Consider the following 12,590-nt stretch of genomic DNA (forward strand, 5'->3'; position numbering starts at 1 on the left):
TTTTAGCCAAGTGCAAACAGCCCAGCATGAACAGGGTCCGTTTACTGTTCCCTTACAAAAATTCCCCTATTTCAACCAGGTGACCATAAATGATATCACTCTACTGAGGCTAACACAGAACGATATAGACCAAATGTTGCTTAAATGCGACCAAAACCCAGGACTATTTGCTGCCATGCTTTGTGCCGCAATGATTCCAGAGTACTTTCAGAGTACCTCCAGGAGAGCTTCATGGAAATGTCTTGGGAGGATTCCCGCTCCATCCCCAGACATATGAACAGACTTTTCCAGTAGCTGTACTGGCCGCGAATGCATCCCAATTCTTCAGGGCAAATCAAACATTAAACAGTAGTGCATTTAAACCCTGTACTGTAGTTACAAATGTGCACTCACCAGAGGTGCCTTCTCCAGCTTCAGGGTTGGGGATCCCACCTTCGGAGGGGATTGGCTCCAGGGGAGAATGGATTAATCGCTTGCCTGCTGCGCATTCTCTTCCTCGTCCACAAAATCCTCTTCCCTGTTGCATGAGACTCCCCTTTTGCAGGTGTCCACGGACAGTGGTGGGGTAGTGGTAGGGTCCCCTCCTAGAATGGCATGCAGCTGATCATAGAAGTGGCATGTATGGGGCTCTGACCCGGAGCGACCGTTTGCCTCCTTTGTCTTTTGGTAGGCTTGCCTCAGCTCCTTAACTTTCACATGGCACTGCTGTGTCCCTGTTGTAGCCTCTCTCCAACATGCCCTGTGAGATTTTGGCGAATATATTTGCATTTCTTCTTTTTGATCGGAGTTCTGCCTGCACAGATGCTTCTCCCCATACAGCAATCAGATCCAGTGTCTCCCTTTAGGTCCATGCTGGAGCTCGTTTGCAATTCTGGGGGGACTGCATGGTCACCTGTGCTCCTGAATTCGCCACGCTGACCAAACAGGAAATGAAATTCAGAAGTTCTCGCGGCTTTTCCTGTGTATCTGGCTAGTGCATTGGAGTTCAAAGGGCCGTCCAGAGCGGTCACAATGGAGCATTCTGGGATAGCTCCTGGAGGCCAATACTGTCGATTTGCGTCTGTACCACCCCAGAATCGATCCAGCAAGGTCGATTTTAGTGCTACTTCCCTCACCGGGGAGGAGTACAGAAGTTGATTTTTAAGATCACTTTTAAGTCGACGGAACGGGGTTGGTTGTGTGGACACATTCATTTTAAATGCTGTCACATGGGCATAATTCATAAAATATAAAGTAGAAAATGGCTGAGAACTTAAAAATTGGATGGTAACTGATCATGAATCCTAGTGATGACTGAACATGGTGATATTCTAAACAAAAAGAGTTCTCGGCCATGCTTGTCGCTGTTTCCATGACACGCACGGACACGCACACGTGCGCGCCATCCGACAGTCTAGACTTCAGAGTGACCGTCCTGGAATCTGATTATATAGATTGCTGGTTTCAGAGTGGTAGCCGTGTTAGTCTGTATCAGCCAAAAGAACGAGGAGTACTTTAGCACCTTAGAGACTAACAAATGTGTTTGTGCATAAGCTTTCATGGGCTAAAACCCACTTCATCGGATGCATGCAGTGAAAAATACAGTAGGAAGATATAGATATATACAGAGAACATGAAAAAATGGGTGTTGCCATACACTATAAGGAGAGTGATCAATTAAGGTGGGCTATTATCAGCAGGAGAAAAAAATCTTTTGTAGTGATAATCAAGATGGCCCATTTCCAACAGTTGACAAGAAGGTGAGAGTAACAGTAGGGAGGAGGGAAATAAGCACAGGGAAATAGTTTTACTTTGTGTAATGACCCATGCACTCCCAGTCTTTATACAATTCAGCAGTCTTTTGTTGGAGATTGCTTCAGTTTTACATTGAAAATCAAATCATTTGCAGCTAGATTGTAACTTGGACAGTGTACCCATGCAAAGGAGTAAGTGCCACACACCTCTTTCCCGATCTGTGTATGCCTATGCAGGCCACTGAGACATTGGGTCTGGGTGCACAGGAGTAAGTGAAACTACTCACCTTACTTCTTCCCTGGGGCCTCTACTCTCCTTACTCAGAGTAATTGAGCTGGGGTAATAATTTGCTGCTGATACAGGCCAGCAGTAAATGACTACACCCCCAATGACTCCTCCTGCAAAACACAAGGGGCCTGATTCTCCATTGCCTGGCACCTTGTCAATGTAAAATGATACCAGTTCATGATAATAGTGTTTTACACCCATTTTGTAATGCAGGACAATGGAGGCTCAGACCCTCATAACTGACAATAGTTCAAACATCTCATCATCTTTCAAAATCAGACCAGAAACGTAAAACCTGCTTGAATCTAGTTTGGGTGACTCATGCTTTTTACTGTTCCCAAGGGTGATAAAATTCACTATTGGCAACATGCTCCTTGAACAATCATATAAAACACCTTCTTCTAGCTTGTGCTAAGCAATGTTTCTGCTATTGCCCAAAACACATGAACATTTCAGCAATAGTCTCTTTAAATACCCATTTCCAGTACTGAATGCATAGTCCAGGGATTGGTAACCTTTGGCCCGTGACCCGCCAGGGTAAGCCCCCTGGTGGGCCGGGCCAGTTTGTTTACTTGCCGCGTCTGCAGGTTCGGCAGATTGCAGCTCCCACTGGCCGCGGTTCACCGCTCCAGGTCAATAGGGGCTGCAGGAAGCGATGGCCAACACATCCCTTGGCCCATGCCGCTTCCCGCAGCCCCCATTGGCCTGGAGCAGTGAACCGCATCCAGTGGGAGCTGCAATCAGCCAAACCTGCAGAGGCGGCAGGTAAACAAACTGGCCCGGCCCGCCAGGGCGCTTACCCTGTTGGGCCACTTGCCAAAGGTTGCCAGTCCCTGGCATAGTCATTACTCCTTTGTTCAATGGAATGACCCTCCTTAAACATGTCTAATTCACATTTGGATAGACTCCTTACTTATGAGATCTGAAGCTTACAGACAAGTACTATGAGAAATAAAGGACAGGCTGTTCAGAATACAAAGTTACACATACAAGTGACAGGTAACTGTCACATATCTGCCGAATGTTTGTATATCAGCAGTTAGAGTTCACTTTTTTTTATGCTGGTTTAGCATGAGGATTTTGAGGTTTTAAGAGCCTGCCTACCTCTCAACTCTTTGACAGTAACTAAAACTCAGGAGCAGTCTCTGAAAAGTAGTAAAGAAGATCCAAAAAATGTTAACATAACTAGGATATTTTAAAAACTAAATTCAACTGGCATTTTAAAATCTGAGTTCATTGTTCTCTACTCTATGTAATAGTAATTTAATTTTTTATACCTTTCAGCTGAGAGTTACAAACCACTTTTTAATGAAGCTTAACAACTCTTTCTTGTGAGGTAAGCAAGTATTATCCCCATTTTAAGGATGGGTAAATTATGGAACATAAAGATCAAGTGACTTGGCCAACATTACACATTGAGAAACCTAAAGAAAATTCCTGTTTCAAGGACTACTGCTAAGAGTTTGTAACATGTCCCAGGACAATGATTTCAGGGAAATCTTTGTCTATTGACATACAAAAAATAAATTCTAAATGTTCTATAAATGATTATTCCTGACGACCACGTTCATTCGTATTACAGAATCAGATGGCCTGAAAGTATATCATTTATATAAGGTAGTGGGGTGGAGAGATGACCTTCTTCTCCCTCTCTTCCCCTGTCCGTGACATCCATCTTTCTAGCTAAGGAGGGCTGGAGGCTGTAGCCATAAACTTTTGAGCCTGTCAAAATGTATTCTTCCCCAACTCTACAAGTATCAAATGTATACCTATTTCTGGGGACCCAGAAGATCCTGGTCTTGCACTTGGATCCGCATAGGCAGACCATATTCCCATGTGGACTCTGCATGGGCACTGGGGGCTGCCTGCATGGATCTGATTCCAGATAGAGACCTCAGTCATTAGTTCCAATCCAGCACTGGTTGGTAGTCACTGAAAATTGTTACCATTGGTCACCTACATGATGGTGTCCATTCCTATCAGACAAGCATCCGCATCAAAACTGATTCCTTGTTTGCAGTCTAGAGAGGCCAAAAACTGAATGAGATGCATCAGTAACCGTATGCTGTTGGAACACAGCAGATACATGCCTCCACCCAATATCAGGCATCAGTGGGATATGGTCTGTAGAGCTTTGATGTACATCAAAGCTAATTGTACTGCATTAGAAAAATGGCTGCATCAGGGAAATGCAAGAAATCTTCCTCACAGCTTAGACAAGAAAGCATGGACAATAGGATATGTATGAAATGTGTGAAAATCCATGTTAGAGCTGAATGGACTACTCTTATCGAACAAAATAACAGCTCCTTAGAAGGCTAAGGAAATAACAATTGAGTTTAAAGAAAACAACCATGAATTTTTGAGGTCATCAGCATCGTCCAACACACATAGTCTACTGAGGACCGTTGCACCAGTCAGAGTGACCAAGGTCACACCAGGTATCATGTAGTGAAGTTCCCAGATCTGGCTCAATTCTGTGAATCCACAAATCTCTGGGATGGCCCCATGGGAAGTGCCAGGAAAGATAAGTGTATGGATCCCTTCATGTATCAGTGGAGAGTTTTGAGAGCATGGTGTGCTGGGGTGTATTTGTCCCATTTTGGCAACATGGCTGAAGAGGGGGCAACACTGCTTTTGAATATAATGAGCAATTGAAGGAAGGCCAGATCCCTGCGAGATGATGACATTTCTCATAACATTGAACCAATTTTAGAGAGAAAAATATATTTTAAAAGTCTGTCTTGGAGTTAGAGCAGAGGCTGTATGTCTGGCAACTTGAGTTCTGTTCTCAAGTCTGCCATTTAGCTGCTGTGTGTTTCACTTGACCACTTTATCTTTTGTAAAATGAGGATAGTAACAATCAATTTTATGAAGTATGATGAGATTTTTTGGCAAGATGCTATACATGTGTGAAGTATTTTTATTATTATTTAGCTCAATGAAATGAAACCAGAACACAGTCAGCAGGACAAGACAGAAGGTCAATCGGAGTTAGTACACTAGGTAGGAGGATTGACTGCATAGACGTATAGTTGGGGTTCAAATGGGAAACATTTGGTGGGGGATTACATTTCCCTTTCTATGTTCTTCCTATATATTACACATTGTTTTATTTTAAGAGGATAACAGAGCTTTTGTGTTCCCTGTCAATTCAATCCCTGGGACTGATATACTAGCTACTTGATGCAGCCCTTTTTTCTTTGCTGTCTGCTAAAAATGAAAATATAGTAATAACTGGCAAGAGGAATGTATGTCTAAAGAGAAATGTCAAATTACAGCTCATAGCTATTAGATCATAGGCTTGGCAATTGCCCATTCTGGTTACTCCAACAGAGATGTCTCTTTATAGGAAACCTTTTATACCAATAATAAGCATGGCTTTTTTTTTCTTTTTTTCAAGTGAGATTTTCAGAGCAATCTTACCGGGGTTATACATATCTTCCATTAAAATTAATGGAAGCTGTCTAAATCCCCTAAGATTTCTTTAAGAACAAGGAGTAATTGCTTTGAAAATCTCAACCTTCTAAGCAGTATCAAGGTTTATTGCCTCCAGTAATCTGTTAATCTTCCAGGTCCTCAAAATCTTAAAATTCTATTGACTGATATATTTGTCCATATGTACAATCCTAGTATTGAGACTGGGGCCAGAATGGGGCCAGAATAACCAGAATGGCCACACTGCATAACCTTGTTAACTTATACGGCACCAGAAGAGTATAAAATGCCAAAATTGGTACATATTTGTTGTCCTTTTTGTCATCTAATGCTACAATACTATTAATGCTGGGACTCCTTGATGAAATCTCTCTCTTTTGGCAAGCTGCCTCAGTCCTCTCACTTAACTAATGTACGTCATCGGCCTTTTCTGAAATTGGATTAAAGCTGCATCTTCGATGCAATAACTCTGAAGCAGGCATTAGAATCCCAAGTGCTCAACCTGAGTTCATTTTCACTCACCTCTGGTAGGCTCTGAAAAACTATAGTTTGGTTTAATTGTAGCAGCATCTACTAATTGAACCTTCAGTGCTAATCTGAAAATGGGTTACAACCATCAGTACAAAGGTAACCTTGATGTCCCAAGACAGCAGACTGTATATTATTTTAATATTAAAACTGCCCACAGCTACTAATAAGGACAACTCCCTAGCTGTTTCCGAGGGGGGGAGATGGGTTTACAAACTGAATAGTGCTAAGAGATATGTTGTTTGTGGTGTATATGTGTGTACAGTATAATCATTCTATACACACACATTATTATACATATACACATATGCACTACATATGTAGTGGTGATATCCATGTAATAAAGGAATGTATCACTTTTTAACCACATCACCTGCCCTCTGCCCACTAGTGCATGCATTATTACATTCCAGACACCTGAGGAGCTCCAAACAACTTCCAGAGAAATGTTTCCTCCATCTCTCCCCAAATGTGGGAATTTCCCCCAAAATTACACAGTCTGCGGCCCGTTTTCAGCACGCTTCAGTCCTGGGCCCGCAACAGTTCTGTGTCTGAATATTGGAGGCCAGGTCTAGACTAGAAGCCTCTGTCGTTCAGGTGTGTCATGAGGTGTGATTTGTGACAGTTTCTGTGTTGGCAAAAGCCCCTAGTGTAGTTGCCATTATACTGACAAAAATGTGCTTTTGCCACTATAGCTTATTTCACTTGCAGAGGCTGGAATAACCTATACTGGCAAAAGCACATTTTTCTGATATAAGATGCATTCACACTAGGAGTGCTTTCCCAATATAGTACACTGGTATAGCTATACCAGCAAAGCTTTCTAAGTGAAGACCTGGCCTAAGTCACCTCGCTTTTTGACATGGGTTTGGGGTTCTGTGTTCAGTAATGGGAAGAAGTAATATATGGGTTAGGAAAGGGAAAAGAGTGCTGTGGGAGACCCATAAGGTTATTTAGCTGTGGGTTGAGATGGATGTGTTAATTAGTTACATAGAGAGAGTGAAGTGGCACTAAACTGAACTTTATATTGTGGGAGAAGGTTGGACAGAAGTGCTTGGTTATTGGTGGTGGATTTTGGTTAGAATGGACTTCGTGATCTGCCCTGGTGGTTCTTATTTGCTGCAGCCCAATCTATAGATTATGTATTAATTATATAGATTACTAAGGTTTCAGAGTAACAGCCGTGTTAGTCTGTATTCGTAAAAAGAAAAAAGAAAAGGAGTACTTGTGGCACCTTAGAGACTAACCAGTTTATTTGAGCATGAGCTTTCGTGAGCTACAGCTCACTTCATCGGATGCTATGCATAGCATCCGATGAAGTGAGCTGTAGCTCACGAAAGCTCATGCTCAAATAAACTGGTTAGTCTCTAAGGTGCCACAAGTACTCCTTTTCTTTTTTCTTTTTATAGATTACTAAAGAATTCCCAGTTATCACTTTGAGGATTGACAGGTTCTTGTCCCAAGAACAGGCCCAGTATTGTTAAAATTACTATATTGTTGGGAACCCCGATGTGCACAGCTGCAACACTCACACTATAGAAATGCTTCTACATTTACATTAATTTATAAATACATTTAGCAAAGTCACAAACACTCCAACTTAGTAAGGTAGATAGAGGTAATACAGAAAGTATTTCTGAACATCCATACTCACACTATCCCTTGCAGAACAACCAGACATGTTAACCATTATCTTCCTCATCACCATCATTTTCCTCCTCCCCCACAGTGGCCATCATTCTGGCACCTCCCAAGGGCTACATCTCTCCCTCTTACTGCCCACAGGCTGGGATGCAACTTTTATAGTATGTTATGCTGACGCCACTATGGCTAATGCATATTCAGTAGGGGTTTCTCCCCTCTTCTTTATTTGTATTTTCTCACCCTCCTAGTGTTGAGGTGTCCTTTTCCTACAGGTTAGTATATTAATGCTTTCAACTTATTATCACATATGTCCATTCATTGCCATGGCACTCTTGTGGTTGGATGGTCTTTCCGAAAGCTGGTGTTAGCTCACGTTTCAGTGATTGGCTGATGTCTGGATATGGGCCTGTAGGTTCCTTGCATTACTGCTGAATATAATAGAGGCAGAATATAATGAAGGCAAGACAATGAATATAATAAAGGCAAGCTAGCCCTATGGGCTACATGCATTCCCTGCTGCAGCAACTCTGGCCCTTGATGACCCCTTTATGGTGTCAAAGAAAGTTGAACAACACTGAAACATGTTGGGGATGTGGAGTATCCAGACAGCAGTGGTTGTAAGAGTTTGGGGCCCTTGATCCTGTGGTGAGGGCAGAGGCAGATAGATAAAGTAAATAATATTAAATAAAGTATAAGTAAAGTATTGTCTCCTGCAGGGAATCATAGGAGCCTATATTCTCACTGTGAAAGAACAGCATATGTCTTTATCAGATTATGAACTCCATTTTGGTTAACAGGCATCGAGACTTGCCTGAGGGCACCCTAATGTAATGCATTCCAGACAGCTGCTCTACCTAGGAAAGGTGTTTTGACACCTCTTTGAAGGACTGTTCCTCTGGATAATGCAAGGAGTTTTACAGTTGGGCATCTTTACAAACAAATATAAAAGGATTGGTTTATAAAGTGAGAATTTTCCCAACTTCTGTGCACTGGGGATAGCAAGCACCACCCATTTCCTGTACTATGAGATAATTTCCCATGATATCAGTATTCTGCAAAGCAACAAAAACATGTTGAAGCTAATTACAAAAGTATTCGGGACCATCCCTGACCAGTAGATTTAAAACACTTGAACCTGTATAGCCTTTCACCCTTAGCACATGTTTGATGCTGCAGCATCAAAACCCACACTATTGATTGGAGAGAGTAATTGGTTTTTCCTTAGCACCCACAATGTGTGAGGTGTATTCCAAACATAAAAGAATTCGAATATAAATGTTAAAAAAAAATAGTTGATACACTGTATGGCTGAAAATCCCCCTCTACAGTTCAAGCCTAATTCCAGACACAGTGATAGTCTCAAAAAAGTCTTTAGAAGCAATCATTTGGTTATAGTTAGGGAAGAGAATTCTGAACCTTAATTGTCATTTTCTGTTGTGACTATACTGGATGGCATGTTCAATGAGATCCTGCAAGCCAGTGTTGCATCAGACCATGGAGGGTGAATATTGCGGACAGCCTAGAGAAGGAAAGAGCAGACAGGAGAAAGGCCCAGGTGTCCCAGCAGGAAAAGAAGAGGGAGATGTACCAGGACATAATGGGGCTTCTCTGGCAGCAAACACAGATGCTGCCATGGGCAGAGGGTATAATAGGCCAGGAGAGGCTCTGCCTCCCACAGCGCTGCTGCAGCCGCTGGAACCCCAGTTGTGGGATTTGGTGGTGAAGTATTTGCTTTATTATGCCCCATGCAGGTTCCAGGGCAGCTGAGGAGGCACATACCGTCTCCTCAGCTGTCCCAGAACCTGCATGCATGGGGCATATCAAAAGCGTCTTCTGACAGACGCTTTTCCCCTGCTTGGGTTATGTCCTGGGAGGGAAGGCATGGCAGGGCGTGGCTTCAGCCAGCCCAGGGCTCCTCCGGGCAGGGGGCTTCGGCCAGCTCCTTCGAGTGGGCAGGTGGTGGGGGGAGGAGACTTGAGGCTTCGGCCAGCCTGGGCCTCCTCCAGCTGAGGGGGTGGGCATTCTGTGCTGTGGCCGGTCCAGGGCTGCTCTGGGGGGGGTGGGGCTCGGGACTTGGGCTAGCTCCTGCGGCTGGGAGGGGCTCTCTGGGTGGAGGGGGCTTGTGGCTCCAGCCACAAGGGGGAGACGGGGGCTCAGGGCTCCAGCTATGGGGGGGGTGTGGGCAGAAGGGGTGAAGCTGGGAGCTAGCCTCCCCAAAGGGAGGGTTCAAGCTGCCGCCCAGGGATGCTGCAGACCATACACACCAAGTTACTAATGTGCTGGGGGGGGGTGCTCCCCCATGGCTCTGCCCCAGGCCCACTCCCATTCCACCTCTTCTCCCAAGGCCCTGCCTCCACCCTGCCTCTTCCTGCCCCCACCCCACCTCTTCCCACCCCGTTCTGCCCTCTCCCCTGAGCGCAGCCAGCCCTTGCTCCTCCCCCAAGCACCTCCTGCATGACATGGAACAGCTGATCACAGCAGGCAGAAGGTGCTGGGGGGGGGGAGGGGAAGGTGCTGATCGGTGGGGCTAATGGTGGGCTGGAGGCACAGGGGGGGAGGAGGAGGCACTGATGGGGGGACTGCCGTGGAGCATTTTTTTCCCTTGGAGCACCCACAGAGTTGGTGCCTACGCTGCGGACTTTTGTGGACCTACAGGTTCAATAGTCATTGGCTCACCTCTCTTTGCAGTCTGTGGAGAACTCCATTACAGCACCTCCCTACAACCTGCCCCCCCCAACATTCCACATGGTACTAGGGTCCACATCCCTATCCTTGCCGCTCCACACCGGGGGGACATTAAGGACAATCACAGCCTCACATTACACTGACCTGTGAAAGCCACGGTTGCTGTATGTGTAGGTAAAATGCATATGAATGTTCTTTTCCCTTGTTAAGCTCTGTTCCATTAATGTGTTTGTATTTGCTTTTAAATTGCACAGATTTTTTTTTGCACTGGTTTTGTTACTGAATAAAATTATTTTTGAAAAATAATTCCTCTTTATTAGTTCATAACATATGCTGCAGAGTGCCTGGCAGTTCGGAAAGCAACTACTTTACTTGTTGTTGTGCAGCATGACACAACTTATAGGATCAGCAACAAGCACAGTGTAATAATCGTAAAGGTACAGCAAGCACCACAAAATTAATAGGTGCATCAACAGTGTTATATTCATAAATGTACACCCAGCACCACACAATTCCTAACAGGCCAGGAAGAGCATAGTGCACCACAGTGTATTAAAGTGGCTTACTGTTAACGTGCTCTTTCAAAGCCTCCCTGAGCCTTATAGCTCCACTTATAGCTTACATGCTCTTTTAATAGCCCTTGTGTTTGGCAGTTCAAACTCAACTGACTCCACCCTCACCTTCTACCCCAGCAGCAACTTTTCCCCCTTTGCTTCACAGATCTTATGCAGGACACAGATGGCAGCTATAACCATTGGAATGTTTTTTTTTCCACTGAGATTCAATCTCGTGGGTAAACAAGGCCAGGGCCCCTTCAATCTACCAAAAGCACATTCAACTTACTTTCTGCACCTGCTGAGCCAGTAGTTGATGCTTTCCTTGGGCCTGGCAAGGTGGTTAGTGTATAGCTTAGTGAGCCAGGGGACCAAGGGGTAGGTTGGGTCCCCCAGGGTTGTTATTGGCATCTTAACGTTGTCATTGGTAATCTGACAGGAAAGAAAGTCCCTGCTCATAGCTTTCTGAACAGTCCTGTGTTCTTAAAGAAGCAAATGTCATGCACCTTCCCTGACCAGCCACCAACATTGATGTCAGTGAAGTGCCCCCACTGACCCACCAGCACTTGCATAATCATAGAAAAGTAGTCCTTTCTGTACTCTATGGCAAGATGGGCTGATGGTTAGTTTATCAATGGCAGTTTTATATTATTCAAAATAATAACGTAAACCACTTTTCCAGGTACAGATGGGAGTGTCACCCCTCTCCTGTTATCACAAATAAGCTGGTCCGCCTTTTCGGGGATTTTACAGATGACACCTTGTAACAAAGTGGCCTCTGGTGGGACGCTACTGAGAGTATCAATTCAGGACAAATTGCTTAGAGCAGGGCAGTCACAGCCCAAGGCTGGGGATCTTTCACTACTAAGGCACACCAAACGAGCCAAACAGAGGACTTCGGTTTTACTCCACTGGCTAACCAGTAATTCCCTCAGATACTCCAGTTCCCTTGTATCACCACCAGCACCATTCCTTATGGGGATGAATGGTTATGAAAACCAATACCCCAGTAAAAGGAAAAAAAAGGTTCTCCCAATCCCAAAGGACCACGCCCCAGACCCAGGTCAATATACCAGTCAGATCTTACCCACAAATCACACTCCTTTAGAATCTAAAATCCAAAAGGTTTATTCATAAAAAGAAAAAAATATAGATGAGAATTAAACTTGGTTACATGGAATCAAATACATACAACAATTGCAAAGTTCTTAGTTCAGGCTTGTTTCAGGCTCAGTGGGATTACTGCTGATTTATACCAACCAAGTCTCTGGAGTACAAACATCCCAGCTTGGGTCGTTCAGTCCTTTGTTCAGAGCATCAGTTTCAAGCACAGTTCCTCCAGAGGTCAGAAGCAGGATTGAAGACAAAACGGAGAGGTTTCCAGGGCCTTTTATATCCTCTGCCACGTGGAAGGACCCCTTTGTTCTTATTGTGGAAAATCACAGCAAGCAGCAAGATGGAGTTTGGAGTCACATAGGCAAGTCACATGTCCATGTATGACTCAGTTTGCAGGCGGCAGCCATTGCTCACATGCTACCTTCAACGTTCCCAGGAAGACTCCTCAGATGTGGATTGGAGTCTCCCAAGGTCCATTGTCAGTTAAGTGTTTCTTAATTGGGCACATTGAGATACAAGTACATAGCCAATATTCATAACTTCAAATACAAAAATGATACAGACAGCATAATCATAACCAGCAAATTACATCCTTTTCATAGA

The sequence above is a fragment of the Natator depressus genome, chromosome 8 (assembly GCF_965152275.1).
Source record: "Natator depressus isolate rNatDep1 chromosome 8, rNatDep2.hap1, whole genome shotgun sequence".
Taxonomy (NCBI): domain Eukaryota; kingdom Metazoa; phylum Chordata; order Testudines; family Cheloniidae; genus Natator; species Natator depressus.